This window comes from Numenius arquata, chromosome 3, assembly GCF_964106895.1.
Source record: "Numenius arquata chromosome 3, bNumArq3.hap1.1, whole genome shotgun sequence".
NCBI lineage: Eukaryota > Metazoa > Chordata > Aves > Charadriiformes > Scolopacidae > Numenius > Numenius arquata.
In genome coordinates this window covers 46358275-46372942 of record NC_133578.1, presented here as the reverse complement: position 1 = coordinate 46372942, position 14668 = coordinate 46358275, and the positions used below count along the sequence as shown (strand labels likewise).

The window sequence follows — 14668 nt, the reverse complement described above, 5'->3', positions numbered from 1 at the left end:
TGGAGCTCCAAACTAGATAGAGGGAATGCAAGAGAAATGTAGATGGGTAGAAGGGCCACACAACCCTTATTTAAGCTATGGTTCTTGAAGAAATGACTGCTAATCCATCTGTGTTTGCATGCAGAACACCATGTATTCTGCAGGATGAGGGAAGTAAAATTGCTCAGTAGCGCTCTCAGCCTCCCTTGTGCCTCCGTGCATATTGATGTGGTTGTCTGTAGGACATGGGTAGTGCACAGAAACCTCAATGAGTTTAGGGAAGTTTTCTTTATTGATAATCCACAAGAGTTAAAGACTGTCGTGAACATCATTAGGTTCTCATGTTTATTTCAACTTCAGACATCTTAAATACAAGTGGGAGTTGTTATTTGTATTGAAGTGACCTGAAAGCACACAAGGGTTTGGGTGACATCAAAATATTATGCCCTGTTTCTCAACCACACTTCCTAAAGATTGCTGAACTTGTGTTCTGTTGAACTTGTATTGCCTGGCCTCTTCTCAGTTTGCTATTTTAAGTCAAGATTTTCTAAAAGCATCAGGATTTTCTTCACACTGGATTTTCTCAGTATTCTGTTTAGGTGCTTATCCTGCAGGTAAGATAGCACTGGACAGGTTACAGCACCCTTTGATCTCCTACCTCTTCCTGCACCCCAGAAGACGCTTTGGAAAGGTTTATGTGTGTGCGTGTGTTGTTTGGAACTTTTTGTCTCTGTGAGGGTATATCATGTCACAAGTGAAGATTTTATTTCTTGTTCAAGAAAGAAAATAGCAGCACGTAACAACAAGAGTTCTGGCATAAGCTTATAGTATTTATTTAGTGGAATTTTTCCCTGTGTTGCTTACATATCTACATCTAAAGATTTAGGGGCTTGCTTTGGCTTGGAGTGTGGCAGTTTTCTGTTTAGTTATTTTAAGGTTTCACAGCATCTTGTTCATAAATGTGATTGACCAAGGGGTCTGGCCGTGTTCCAGGATGCGTAATTGCAGTCTGTCCTCAGTTTTGATTAGATGCAACACTGTTTCCTTATTTCTCTGCTTTTGTAGTTGGTGGCTCACTCTGGCTGCCTTGGGCTCCTAAAGAAAAGAGTACTAGGACTCTTCTCACCCACCTCACAGAGACCTTTTTATAAGAAACTCTGGGGGCAATTTAATCCCCCTAAACTCAAGGTAACTTTTTGTCACGCACTGGTAGATGGGCCCCTGGTAGCAGGAGTTTGTGTATTTCAAGTTGAATTTGAGTAAACCAGAATCACAGAATTGTCATGGTTGGAAAGGACCTCTGAGATCACCGAGTCCAACCATGCGCGTGCACAACCCCGTACAATCTCGGCTACTAGAGCATGCCACTGGAGCATCTACACGTTTCTTAAATACCTCCAGGGATGGCGACTCCACCACCTCCCTGGGCAGGCTGTGCCAGTGCCTGACCACCCTCTCAGGAAAGTAATTCTTCCTAATATCTAATCTAAACCTCCCCTGCCCCAACTTCAGACCATTCCCTCTGGTCCTGTCATTATTCCCTTGGGAGAAGAGGCCAACCCCCGCCTCTCTACAGTTTCCTTTCAGGGAGTTGTAGAGGTCAATGAGGTCCCCCCTCAGCCTCCTCTTCTCCAAACTAAACATGCCCAGTTCCCTCAGCCTCTCCTCGTATGACTTGTTCTCCAGACCCCTCACCAGCTTGGTGGCTCTCCTCTGGACACGCTCCAGCACTTCAGTGTCCCTCAAAAAAAAATGTGAAATGCTTCACAAGTTTGTGTGTCATCCTTGCGTAGGGGCCATGCTAATCTTCTCTGTATAGTTCCAGTTTTAGTGTATGTGCTGCCAAAGCAAGCACAGTAAAGCATGTTTGGGTTTCTTTTTTAATGGCTGAGAGGTCTTGCATTTGACCTTTGTAGGTGATATGTTTGTGTTTAAAAAAAAAAAAAAAGAAAAAAAAAAAGGAAAAATCTACAAATCCCACCATTTTACAGGGCCATTAAGTGGTTCCTAATAATTGAATTCCTTTCTTAACAAATGTCTCTTGAACAGAAGCAGCTAATGCCTAAAGGAAGCTGAGTGAGTGAAAGAAAATCAACTGTGTAATAGCTGCAGAAATGAGTTTTTTGAGAACTGTATTAGCTATGGGGACTTATTACATGAGGATCTTTGGAGGTCCTTGGAGGATGATTGCATGTTGCTGTCTCTGTGGAAATAGCTTTAGATTAAATTCTAGATTTAGATCAGTCAACAGGGAAGAGGAAGTCATAGCATAAGGTCATGGTGTAAGCAACCACTGCTGTAGCTTATAGGGTACGCAAGCTCGTGTTGGCTGTAATACTTGGAAATTACGCTATTATTTATAGCTGCCATTAGTTGGACCACTGTAAGTGTAAGTCTAAATTCCAGGTGGTCTGATTCTGCTAGAAATTTTCACTTAAATGACCTTGTAGGATCACCTTTCCTGCTTGGGAACTGGGGTCACTGGAACACTGAGTTGCATGAATCAAATCTCAGTTTGGGGAATGCCTCACATAAACCAAGAAGTCTATAAGCAGTCCTTTTCATGGAGGATGCTTCTGTGACCACATTCAGTCACAGGAGGCAGTTAAACACAGCTGTACTCCAATGAGGCAGAGAAATAGAAAGATCTTAAGTTTTCTGCAAAATGTTATTTTGACAGGGCTTGTCATTTAGTCTGAAGGCATCTGCCTGTACATGCAGCACATGCAAGCAGTAAGAACAAAAAGGGCATCTATATCTTCTTGTACAGGCATTATACAATTAATATCTTGTGTGTATGTGTTTTGCATAGAAAATATTAATTTGTGTGCTTAAGTGTATAGAGTACAGTAGTTCAGATTGCTAAATCTCAGGGCTTGGTTTGCCTTAACTTTAAAGGATTTAATCACTTTTTCTAAGAAAAAAATACTAAGCTCCACCTTTTATTTGCTTGCAAAATGATATTTTTTTGTTTAAAAAGATCTGCACTAGTATTGATGTCTTACTACCTGTTCTGTCAGCAATAAATTTTGATTTTGATTTACTCAGTTTAAGTTGCCATCATGCGTAAACACAACATGCTGGGGGATGCGTGGGAATGGGCTGGGGTCTCATGGGTGTGTGGTGGTAGAATAATCAAACAGTTTCTAGAAAGTGAAAAGGTGGAAAATTAATGGAAGCCAGGGGAAGATGACAGCTACAGTCAGTAGAGTAATAAGCTGTGAATTGAACCGAACCTGAAATGAAAACTGGTTTGAACAGTCGTTTGCATTTTGCTTTCCTTTATGCATTTCCCCTCCTCATTAAGCTCAGTGCAGAGCTAGACTGGAAACACTTCAGTTGCACTGTGATCTGGAACAGGACTGAAATGAAATGTTGCCTTGATCCTCTGGTAATAACACTGGGAAGCCTTTTCAGATGCTTTGGGAAACATTTTTATTGCTTACTTAACTGTAGTTTGATGTGCAGAGGAGAAATGGATATACTTAGAGCACACCCATGTGGCCGTGTAGGGGTTAAAAGCTATTTAAGAATTGTTTTAATGGGGAGGAAAAACATTTCTAATTGTAGTGAAGTATTTTTGGAATTTGCCCAGTCAGTTAGTAATATTTCACTAATTAAAGCAACCCTTTGTTTAAACCAGGCTGACAACAGCTCATCTGGAGAGTTGGCTGGTGGACAAACCAAGGTATGTTCATTCCTCAGCGATTCAACCCATTTTATATGCCGATGTTTCTGAAGTAATGCTTCTAACTTGTAAGACGGTAATCACATCTGAGAATTCCTTGTGGTTTCTCTGCTGCTGAGGGTTGCAGCCTATAAACAATTACATTGCCTTGAAGCCTTGTGTGTAATGAAAATGAACAAATATAACAAGCATACAGGCGCTAGGCTCCTTATGGCTCGAGGCATCAGGTTTGTGTGAATGGCAAAATTAAAGGATTATAAATTTTTGCTGAAAGAATGTTAGCAAGAAGCAGTTCTTTTCTCTTGTTCCCTTTCTCTTGTGTATGCTTTTGCTCAGGAACAGGGGATGTTCTGATTGTGGTTTGGTCAATAAGGTTTTATGTGTGCGTGGAAAAGGGGGTTTTCTTTTGGAAACTGTACATTTGCTGTAAAGGAGAGGGAAAGGGCTACACCGATATATAGTATCAGGTTGAGCAACAAAGACTGAAAATTTTACAGGTTTTCCTGCCCTGAGCTGCATTATATGAAGAAAGCCTCATAATACTAAAAAGCCAACGTACAAATCTTGAATAGCTAACTGTAGGCAGGTTGTATTTGCCCGATGCTGTGGTATTGCTGGTTGCTCTTAGTTGCTTGGTTTTGTCAAATGGCTTGTAGCTTGTAAAGAAGCCTACTTTGCCAGATGAAAGATCCTGAAAAGTAAAACTTCTGATTGTCCTGGCATTTTGAGTGAAACCTGTTGAGTGATGAGTACCTGCTGACTAATACTTCTGGCTAGACTGAGACTCAGTAGCTTTCTTTTGAAAGATTACCTCTTCTTGATTAACAGATGTTCAGAGATACACCTCAAGTCTTGAAAACACAGCATTTGTGTTTTCTCTTTGCAACATTTATAAAAATAGCAGCCTGAGGATCTGCCTTGTCAGCAGGTCTGCGAACAAACATGTCAAGGCAGTGAAGATACTTCAGGAGTTTTGTTTTCAGTAGGAATATTGATACAGTACATGATGTGCAGTGAAAAACACACCAGAACAATTGGACATCAGAATCAGGATGAGCCTTTGAAACGAGGGTTCTCTAGTCTCACTTGTATTTTGTTGTACATTCCTATGAAATGATTTCAGGTTTTGGCGAGTGCACCATGGAACTGATCCTTCTGTAAATTTCTGTGATCTAGAAATTTTTGTTGAAATAATCTGCTCTAGGAATGTTTTATCTTTTTCTGTAGGGCAGAGGGAGCAGTAACTATTGTGATCATGAATTAAATCCTCTAAAAGTGCAAGAAAAGAAATCTAAGCTACAATAGAGTAAAAATTATGAATGCTTTTAAGGAAACTCTAATTATTCCCTTTTATTAAGGGGGAGAGAATGGAGTACTTTTCCAGCGTGCTAATATGAAACTACCTTTGGTGCATTGGAAACTGAAGAGTCCTGATGAAGTGATACTGATGAGGTTGGGGAGTATTTGATAAGAAGAGTATGGGTTTGTGGAGTTTCCTAGTCGTTAGGGGGAGGACTTTAGGGTTTAAAGTGGATTCTTTGGGCCTTTAAAAAGGATCATGAAAGTCAAATTCACCTTAAGTTTTATTGAGTTTTTATTTACTCATTGTGAGAAGAGATCCTGATTTTAGTGCCAGTGAAATATCTAGGATAGCTATTTGGAAATTTGAAGTGAATCGTTATTTTGAGCTACAAGGAAGGAGCAGATCAATTGAGTAACAGTTGTGTTTTATGTAATTGTTTTTCTCAACGTAATAGTTTAACTATTTGTCCTTGGGTGAGTGAGCAAGTTAATCAGCTACAGAGCAGGCACTGTATAATAACTTTATAAATGTCTATTGTGTTTGATTTCCATTTTCACAAAAGCTTTAGATCTTGTAGCTGAATGTGATCCTTGTGCTTAAGCCATTTTACATTATCCTGTTTCATTCACATGGCAGAGGAGAAGAATTGGAAGTTCCAAGCCTCAGGCCAGTAGCAACAAATTTTTTCCTGGCTGGGTGGGAGCACACAGGGCTCCCAGTTAGTAGCAGCCTGCAATAGTCAGTGACTGGAATTGATGTGATTTGTCAAGATGGCTATTTTCTTGCATTTCTGTCAGAGGTGAATGTTTGAATGAGAATAGCTAATCAGAAAGGTGGAGATCATCTGGAAGGGCAGGCAAGGGTGTTATCCTATCTTGAGGTTGTAATTAAAGTAGCTTTGAAAATAGATACAATAATAAGGTGGAGGTAAAAGTAACTTAATTCAAACTTTTTTAGGTATAAAAAATTTGCTGTTGAACAAAAGTAGGTATAATTATAACGATTAACTTGCTAAATACACATTGTTTTACTGTAACATGGTATGCTTTGCTGTTGATTTTTCTTATTCTCAGAGGTGCAGGCCAAACATCAGCATGTATATGTGAACTGAACATTGCATTAATACATCTACTGCGAGTCCCTCTCTCAAATAAAGGCAAAGCTTGAATCTGACATGACAAGTGCTTTCTGTTTGTGTGTGACACAATGTGACTGCATTTTGTGCTATGCATGTCTGCCAGAGCCTGAAGAGCCTGTTTTCTGTAGTACTGATTTTGGTACTAGAGTGGAAGGATGGTTAGAGCTGGAAGCAGTGTGAGGACCAGAAGAGGAGCCTTATTTTGCTGTTTGCCACAGTGAGCTATCAGCCTAACCTTGACTTCTCCTTGGCATTTTTTAAAATAGTTGTGCATCATGAAAGTGTTGTTGTAGTATGAATGATAGTTCTAACCAGGAAGTTTCGACACTGTTGGGTTGTTTTCTTTTTTTGCTTTTTATGTGTGGTTCACGTTCTTCAGTAAAAATACAAACCTACTTAGTACTAGCCTTTGCTCTCTCACGGTTTCCTCTGATTTGCCTGTTAGGACTTAGGTGAGTGCAGACTCTGTACAATATCATCTGTGGTTTGTAGCATTAAGGGAATATGATTGAGACTTTCTGATTTACTATACTGTTATTGCATGGTAAACACTTAGAGAGATGCGCTTGGTACAACTCATCTTGTAATATCAGAGGAAAATAAATTAAAGGTATGCAAAATGTACAGTTGCAAGTAGAGTGTTTTTCATCAGCTTGTGTTCCCATAGACTCACCTGACAAGACCACACAGGAGTATCGGGGAAGAATACGAAACAAATGGCTAACCACAAGTTGTCTGCTATCTGATGAAAGTAATGAAATTACATCCTGGAGCAGGATTGTTGAGTAATCATTTCTGATTTTTGGAGTGGCACTTACATTATCCTATAAAAAATTTTATAGAAATCTGTGTAATATTAGTTCGGTTCCGTTTCCTGAAAAAGGTTTGTTATAACTTGATGGAAAAAAAAAAAAGGCAAAGCTTCAGTAAAATAGCAGCAAAAAAGTGAAACTAGATGTTATGAAAAAAATGATGTTCTACCCAAAAAAGCGCGATGAAGATTCTCCCCCACTTCTTAAATAACTGAGTACAAAACTTTGTAAGCCGAAAATTTTGGATCCTCAGATTTAATGAAGTGCAGAAAATGTGCCTATTTTAAGTTACTATAAAAAGATATTGTTTTAGAATACTTATTGAAACAGTCTTAACTATAAGAATTAAGATAACTTCATAAAATGAGGAAATAGTTAAGGGCACAATTCTAGTCATACACACACACGCAGAGTGCTGTTTTCTAGGTGAGTTACTGTCACTAGCGCAGTGGTAATCTGGATGGGACTGCAAATTAAGATGGAGCCGTTTACATACTGAACCAGGACTGTTTGTAATACCATTGCTTCTGGCCTAGGGGAATAAATTAGAGTTTGTACTTTGGGTGGGGAGCATAGGTGTGGAGTGAAGATGTTCTGGCCACAGATGCTGGTCTGTACTCTGTTCCCTGCTTAGTGTAACTCTAGCCTTTCAAAGTACAGTGGCCAGGAAGATTTCATGCAATGATTAATGCTGTCTTGTGTCGGCAGGCCCCAAGAGCCTGGGTTAAAATAAAGTAGTTAAATAAGGATGCGTGTGGAGAGAGGAGGAAACTGAGCTGAGGTTGCCATTTTCCCATCCTGTTGAATCACCTTTAGTGAGATTATCCTGCAGACTTGGAAAGCATGTTATTTTCTGTGTATTGAAGATCTAACATGGTGATGTTACAGAAGGCAGATCCTGACTGATGGTAGTAATTTCAGCTGGGATGGAGTTAACTTTCTTGCTGGCGGTTGGTGTGGGGCTATGTTTTGGATTTGGGATGACAGTGATGTTGATAGTGCACTGATGTTTTGGTTGTTGCTAAGGAGTCAAGGCCTTTTCTGCTCCTCATACTGTGCTGCCAGTGAGTAGACTGGGAGTGCACAAAAAGTTGGAAGGAGAGACAGCCAGGAAGCTGAGCCCAGCTGACCAAAGGGCTATTCCGTACCATATGACATATATAAAGAAGAAGGAAGGGGAGGGCTCTTGGAGGGATGGTGTTTGTCTTCCCAAGTAACTGTGGTACATGATGGAGCTTTGTGGAAAGCTGATGGCTGAACACCTGCCTACCAATGGGAAGCAGTGAATGAATTCCTTATTTTGCTTTGCTTGTGTGCGCAGCTTTTGCTCTACCTATTAAACTGTCTTTATCTCAACCCATGAGGGTTTTTTCTCACTTTTCCGATTCCCTCCCCCATCCCAGCTGAGGGGAGAGAGCTGCGTGGTCCTAGCTGCTGGCTGGACTTAAACCATGACACCCTGGGTGGTGGTTTGGCCTCAAGAGGGCACCAAAGAACCATGGGGCAGCTGCTCTCTCAGACCGGACCCCCGCCTCGGCTGTGAGGGGAGAATCGGAAGAAAAAGGCAGAACTGGTGGGTTGGGACAAAGGTAGTTTAACAGAACAGCAAAGGGAACAAGAAACCAACAGCAACAACACTGAGGGAGGAATATAAAACCACGATGATGATACCACCACTCGCCCACCAGATCCGGGATGCCCCAGCCTGCTCAGCTAGATGCTGGGGAGAATTAACCCTGTCCCTGCCAGACCTGGGACATTATCCACCCCTTATTCCATACCATTCCATGCCATGTCCAGATATTACAGTTTCCGGTTAAATGCTATCAGTTTCCCCTGACATACACATATATATATATATATGTACATATGTGTCCATACAGAGATAATGTCCTTAGTCTGTGGGCCATCACTCTACAATGTCCGTTGAGTTCATTTAATCCATGACTTTGGGCTCCATCTGCTAGAACAGTCTCTCAGGGCACACAAGATGGTGTGTGGGGGGCTGGACTGTCGCATGCTGTGTTTCTGGGGCTTGCGGCTGACGTATCTTGGTGCAGCTCATGTCCATGGATTGAAGATGTCGATCTCAATGAAGTTGCTGGGTGCCAGCTGCTGAGGTCAGTTCTGATCCCTTCACTGCTGCATGTCATTCAGTTTTTCATCAGAGTCCATTTGTCATTAGTTTGGGTGATTCTTACTATAGTACAACCAATAGCAGTTACAGAAATGAGGATGTACAGTGGCAGGGTCATTTAGCACTTAACATCATACAGTTTCATTCACTGGCTATTCTCACCCAAAATCAGGTCCCCGTGTGGTACACATTGAACTTCCCCATCCTTCCACACCACCCACCAAGTGCACCCGGGTCCTTGAGCAAAGGCAATCCCATGGATGGGTTTGCCTTTGCCCAAGGCAGGACTGACCCAGACTGTCTTCCCTAACATATTCTTCATGTGCACTACAGGGACTTTATCTCCCTCCACAGTACGTGGAGGTTTTGATTGGGCAGGGCCAGCTCGGTTGGTAGACCCCCTGGTGTTAACTAGCCAGGTAGCCTTTGCCAAATGTGTATCCCAATGTTTTAAAGTCCCACCACCCATTGCTCTCAGTGCCGTTTTTAACAGTCCGTTGTACCGTTCAATCTTCCCAGAGGCTGGTGTGTGGTGAGGAATGTGATAGACCCATTCAATACCGTGCTCTTTGGCCCAGGTGTCAAAGAGGCTGTTTTGGAAATGAGTCCCGTTGTCCGACTCAGTTCTCTCTGGGGTGCCATGTCGCCACAGGACTTGCTTTTGAAGGCCCAGGGTGGTGTTCCGGGCGGTGGCATGGGGCACAGGGTATGTTTCCAACCATCCAGTGGTTGCTTCCACCATTGTGAGCACATGGCGCTTGCCTTGACGGGTTTGTGGGAGTGTAATATAATCGATCTGCCAGGCATCCCCATATTTGTATTTCAGCCATCGTCCTCCATACCAAAGAGGCTTTAATTGCTTGGCTTGCTTGATTGCAGCACATGTCTCACACTCATGGGTGACCTGTGCAACAGTGTCCATGGTCAAATCCACCCCTCGGTCACGAGCCCATCTATATGTGGCGTCTCTTCCCTGATGGCCTGGGGAGTCATGGGCCCATCGAGCTATGAATAATTCACCCTTATGTTGCCAGTCCAGATCCGCCTGAGACACTTCAGTCTTAGCAGACCGATCCACCTGCTGGTTATTGTGATGTTCCTCAGTGGCCCGGCTCTTGGGTACATGGGCATCTGCATGATGTACATTCACCACCAGATTCTCTACCCGGGCAGCAATATCTTGCCGCAGTTCAGCAGCCCAGGTAAGAAATTCTGAGAGATGGTGCCTGAGGTATGGGCAGGACAGCAGTGCTGCATAAACCTCACAACATAACCATCTGACCAGTGATGCTATCATATCATAGTTGATACCACACAGGACAGGAAAGTTATGGTCCTGATCCCTCTCCCAGAGGTGATAAACATCATCAGGGGGAGTACATAGAGCGTGTAATAATTTACATAACACAGCCGTGAAAACAAACGCAGCAACATTGTGCCCAGCAACTAATATAATAAATGCATATAACAAATTCCTTTTCACACGCTCTGGTCGGATCTGTCATTATCTCAACCCTCCAAGTGCCCCTCCTTGGGTGCCAAAAGGGACTGGGGTGGTTTGGCCTCAGAGGGTACCACAGAACCAGCTGCAGCTGCTCACTCAGACCGGACCCCCCCCGGCTGTGAGGGGAGAATTGGGAGAAAAAGGCAAAACTCATGAGTTGAGACAAAGGCAGTTTAACAGAACAGCAAAGGGAACAAGAAAACAACAACAATAACACCAAGGGAGGAATATACGACCATGGTTAGGATACCACCGCTTGCTGACCGGACCTGGGACCTCCCCGCCTGCTCCCCCCTGGGCACGGCTCCCATGGGATGGGAAGTGATGGTGCCTCTGTCCTGGGCACTGGTGAGGCCTCACCTCGAGTGCTGTGTTCAGTTCTGGGCCCCTCACCACAGGAAGGACATTGAGGGGCTGGAGCGTGTCCAGAGGAGAGCCACCAAGCTGGTGAGGGGTCTAGAGAGCAAGTCATACGAGGAGAGGCTGAGGGAACTGGGCATGTTTAGTTTGGAGAAGAGGAGGCTGAGGGGGGACCTCATTGCCCTCTACAACTCCCTGAAAGGAGGGTGTAGAGAGGTGGGTGTTGGCCTCTTCTCCCAAGGGAATAATGACGGGACCAGAGGAAATGGTCTGAAGTTGGGGCAGGGGAGGGTTAGATTAGATATCAGGAAGAATTACTTTACTGAGAGGGTGGTCAGGCACTGGTACAGCCTGCCCAGGGAGGTGGTGGAGTCGCCATCCCTGGAGGTATTTAAGAAACATGTAGACATGGCACTTCAGGGCATGCTCTAGTGCCCGAGATTGTTGGGTTGTGTCTGTTTGTGGGTGGGTGTGGGGTGTGGTTGTGGGTGGTTTTGTTTTGTTTTTGGTTTTTTTTGTGGTTGGACTCAATGATCTCAAAGGTCCCTTCCAACTATGAAGATTCTGTGATTCTGTGGGATACCTGTGTCCTGTTAGAGCCTGGGGAGAATCAACCCTGTCCCCGACAGACCCAGGACACCCTGATATATGTGCTTTCAGTGCACCTGTTTCCTCAGTACAGCAGCTGCTAAACGCACCTCTATACGAGGCATGCAACTATCAGCTTGGCTGCCTTTGTGTGATTCTAGCCTGGACGTTGACTTTCTCTGGAGGACAGGGGGAGCGAGGGCTATATCTGAAAGGTAGCAGTGCTGACAACAGAATACCTGCGTGAACTTAGAGCCACAGTGAGCATTGAGCACAGAAGGCTCAAGCTGTGTACCACAATACTCTATATGAAATGGCTAAAATTATTCACTGCATTAGTATTAATAGTATTTCTTCCGTTTCTCAGTGATTGATTTACTGACACGCATCTTCATCCCTCTCAGCTGGTTTTCCTGGTCAGTGTTCTGGCACACAGCTGCTGCTGTCTGTCCTCGTTCTGGCCCGGGTCTCACCTCCTCTTTTGCTTCTCCTCTCCCTTTTTCCACTTGCTTTGGAGATTTTGGTAACTTTCCTGCCTGTTTTCTTTGTGTATGTGTTTTGGTGGTGTTTTTTTTTCTTAATATCTACTTACTTCTTATCACACCAGAAATTGTTAATTAAGAGCTTTTGAGGTAGCTCTTTGGTATTTGGCCGTGTAACTAACTGATCCATGTCACAGGAGGGTTAGGTTGTACATTGCTGCAGTTGTTTGTACATTTGCTGCTTTTGTAAAGAGGTTCATTTGGGACTATCAAAACAGAGGGAGGAGATCTGCATAAAGCATGTGCTTTGCTTGATGTTTTTGTGTACCTGCAAGAATTCATCTCCAGTGGGAAGAAATTTGATCAGAGATTCTAGGTGAAGGTGATTTCAAAAAGAAATAAAATGTCAACACTTCAAGGGTAGACCTGATGTCTCTGAATTTTTACTTTTGTTATGCCCTTCAAATTTATTTTTTTCTGTGCACTGAAGATAAACTGGGTGTATTCAGAAATAGCCTTCCCCACTCCCCCCCCCCCCCGTTATTTAAAGACATGAATTCTAATCTTCAGATGTCTAGCTCTGAATATGTGGGAGTTCCTATCTTCGTGTAATAGAAGCAGTGTTGTAGTCTCAGAGATGTCGAGGCTAGTTCATTTAACAAAAAAAGAAAAAAGCCATTGACAAACTGAGCTTTCATGATGCGTGCAGTCCTTTGCTGCTTTCAGGCATTTTCCTTTGTACAGTATTTTCCCACACAGAACAAAGTGTTGGTTTGCCAAAGAGATGAGGATTAAAAAGACAAGTTTTCCAGTGTCTGGAGTAATAATTGTCTTAGTGGACTTTCCATGTGTCTCCTAAATGCTTTTCCACCAATACAGATTCATGTGCAGTGGAGAAATGAAGGTGTTGAAACAAAAATGCAAAGAACTGATGAAACAGAAAAATGTGAGAGCTGCTGCTATTTTACATTATGAGTCAGGAGTGACCACAGGCTCCCCTGTTTGTTCCTGCTGGGAGAAGAGGGGATGAATCACTGCTCTCTATAGGCGACTGATTCCTAGGGATACTGGGATGAAGGAGAGTGGTGCGGATTTTTTCAGTGGTGCCCAGGGATAAGACAAGAAGAAATGGGCACAAACTTGAATATAAGAAGTTCCTCCTCAACATGAGGAGGAACTTCCTTACTTTGAGGGTGGCAGAGCCCTGGAAGAGGCTGCCCAGGGAGGTGGTGGAGTCTCCTTCTCTGGAGACATTCAAACCCCACCTGGACACGTTCCTGTGCAACCTGCTCTGGGTGGACCTGCTTTGGCAGGGGGTTGGACTAGATTATCTCCAGAGGTCCCTTCCAACCCCATATCATTCTGTGATTCTGTGATTTGGCTGGAGAAAGGCAGCTGCCTTGCCTTTCAGGTCACCCACCTCCAGGCAGACCTGGACCTATTGTTTTCTGGACTGAAATCTCAGCCAGATCATGATGGGAAGGACTTGAAACTGTCTGGCAAAACAGCAAATATGAAAAAGTTCCTGTATGTTGTTTAAAGTTTGAGGTGGCCAACGTCAAACGTTAAAGTGGGGAGAGAGATTTATCTGATGATCAGTCTTTTCCAAACACTCGCTATATTACCTCTGCATCCCGTGGAAATGACCTTTCAAACAAAGCTGTTTATCGCTTTGTCTCAAGAATTTAAAACTTTGAGATGAGCACAAGCAACTCATGATCTAGATGAAGGACGTCATCCAAGGTGAACTGTCTGGCTTTTAACTTTTTAGTTTAGAGCCTTAGTTTAGAGGCTAAGGTGAAAAACTTTGTATGTGAGAGACAGTAAAATTTTTCTTTCAGCTCGTGAGCAATGTGTTTTTTTCTGGCAACTGGAATTAGAAGCAACTATACCTGGAAATCTAGGTCTGGAGACCCAAGTGCAAGGCTGTGTGAGTTGAACAGGCTGTGGAGCAATTACATCCTTTTCAGTTGTTAACTTGAAGCTTTGGAACATTATGTATCAGGTCCCAGAATGTATAAATGTGTATGGTAGGAGGAGGGCATGTCCGGAAAGGGATGACCAAAATGGTTGAGGGGATGGGACAGCTGCTTTTTTGGAAAGAGATGGAAAAGACTGGGACTCTTTTTGAAGACTGGGATTCTTTTTGGACTATTTTCGAAAATATAAAGTTTATAGGAGGAATATGATCAAGGTTTTACAAAAACATAAAGATGGTGGGTAGGTTGAACTAGGCAGAACTAGTCATGCAGTCCCACAGTGCAGAAACTAGTAAGTGTGACGCTGGTGGGGGTTTACTTTAAAATGAACAAATGAGGTTACTTTAAACAAGGGGCAGTATGAGCTTCTGGAACTTGCTGCTGCAGAAGGTTGTGGGGCAAACAGTACCAGTATGTTCAAAGCAGAGTTTGACAAAACTAGTGGGAAACAGGTCCATTGACAGATACTAAGGGGATGGGTCAGGGATGGGCCTTTCCTGGTCCAGCAGGACCGTGGAGGGAGCAGGACAAAGAAGAGACAGGGCTGGCTTGCCATGTTTGAATAGCGTCTCCCTTTGACGCGGCGATGAAGTGCTTGGATAGATGAGATAGGTGGACGTTGTGGTGACTCAGTAAGCCATACCTTATGTTTTGAGCCGTATTTTCTACAGCTGGCTGTTGATGCACTGAGTAAACCT

The 14668-nt window shown here is 43.2% G+C and overlaps 1 protein-coding gene and 1 non-coding gene across 2 annotated transcripts in view; one reads left to right on the top strand and one right to left on the bottom strand.

Annotated features, from left to right (window-relative positions):
* The window catches only part of TNS3 (tensin 3), a 263074-nt gene that overhangs the window by 58207 nt on the left and 190199 nt on the right, over positions 1–14668 (top strand). The window lies entirely within an intron of this gene.
* On the bottom strand, positions 1728–1834 carry LOC141463582 (U6 spliceosomal RNA). The gene has a single exon (XR_012463232.1). It is a non-coding gene; the product is annotated as a U6 spliceosomal RNA (small nuclear RNA).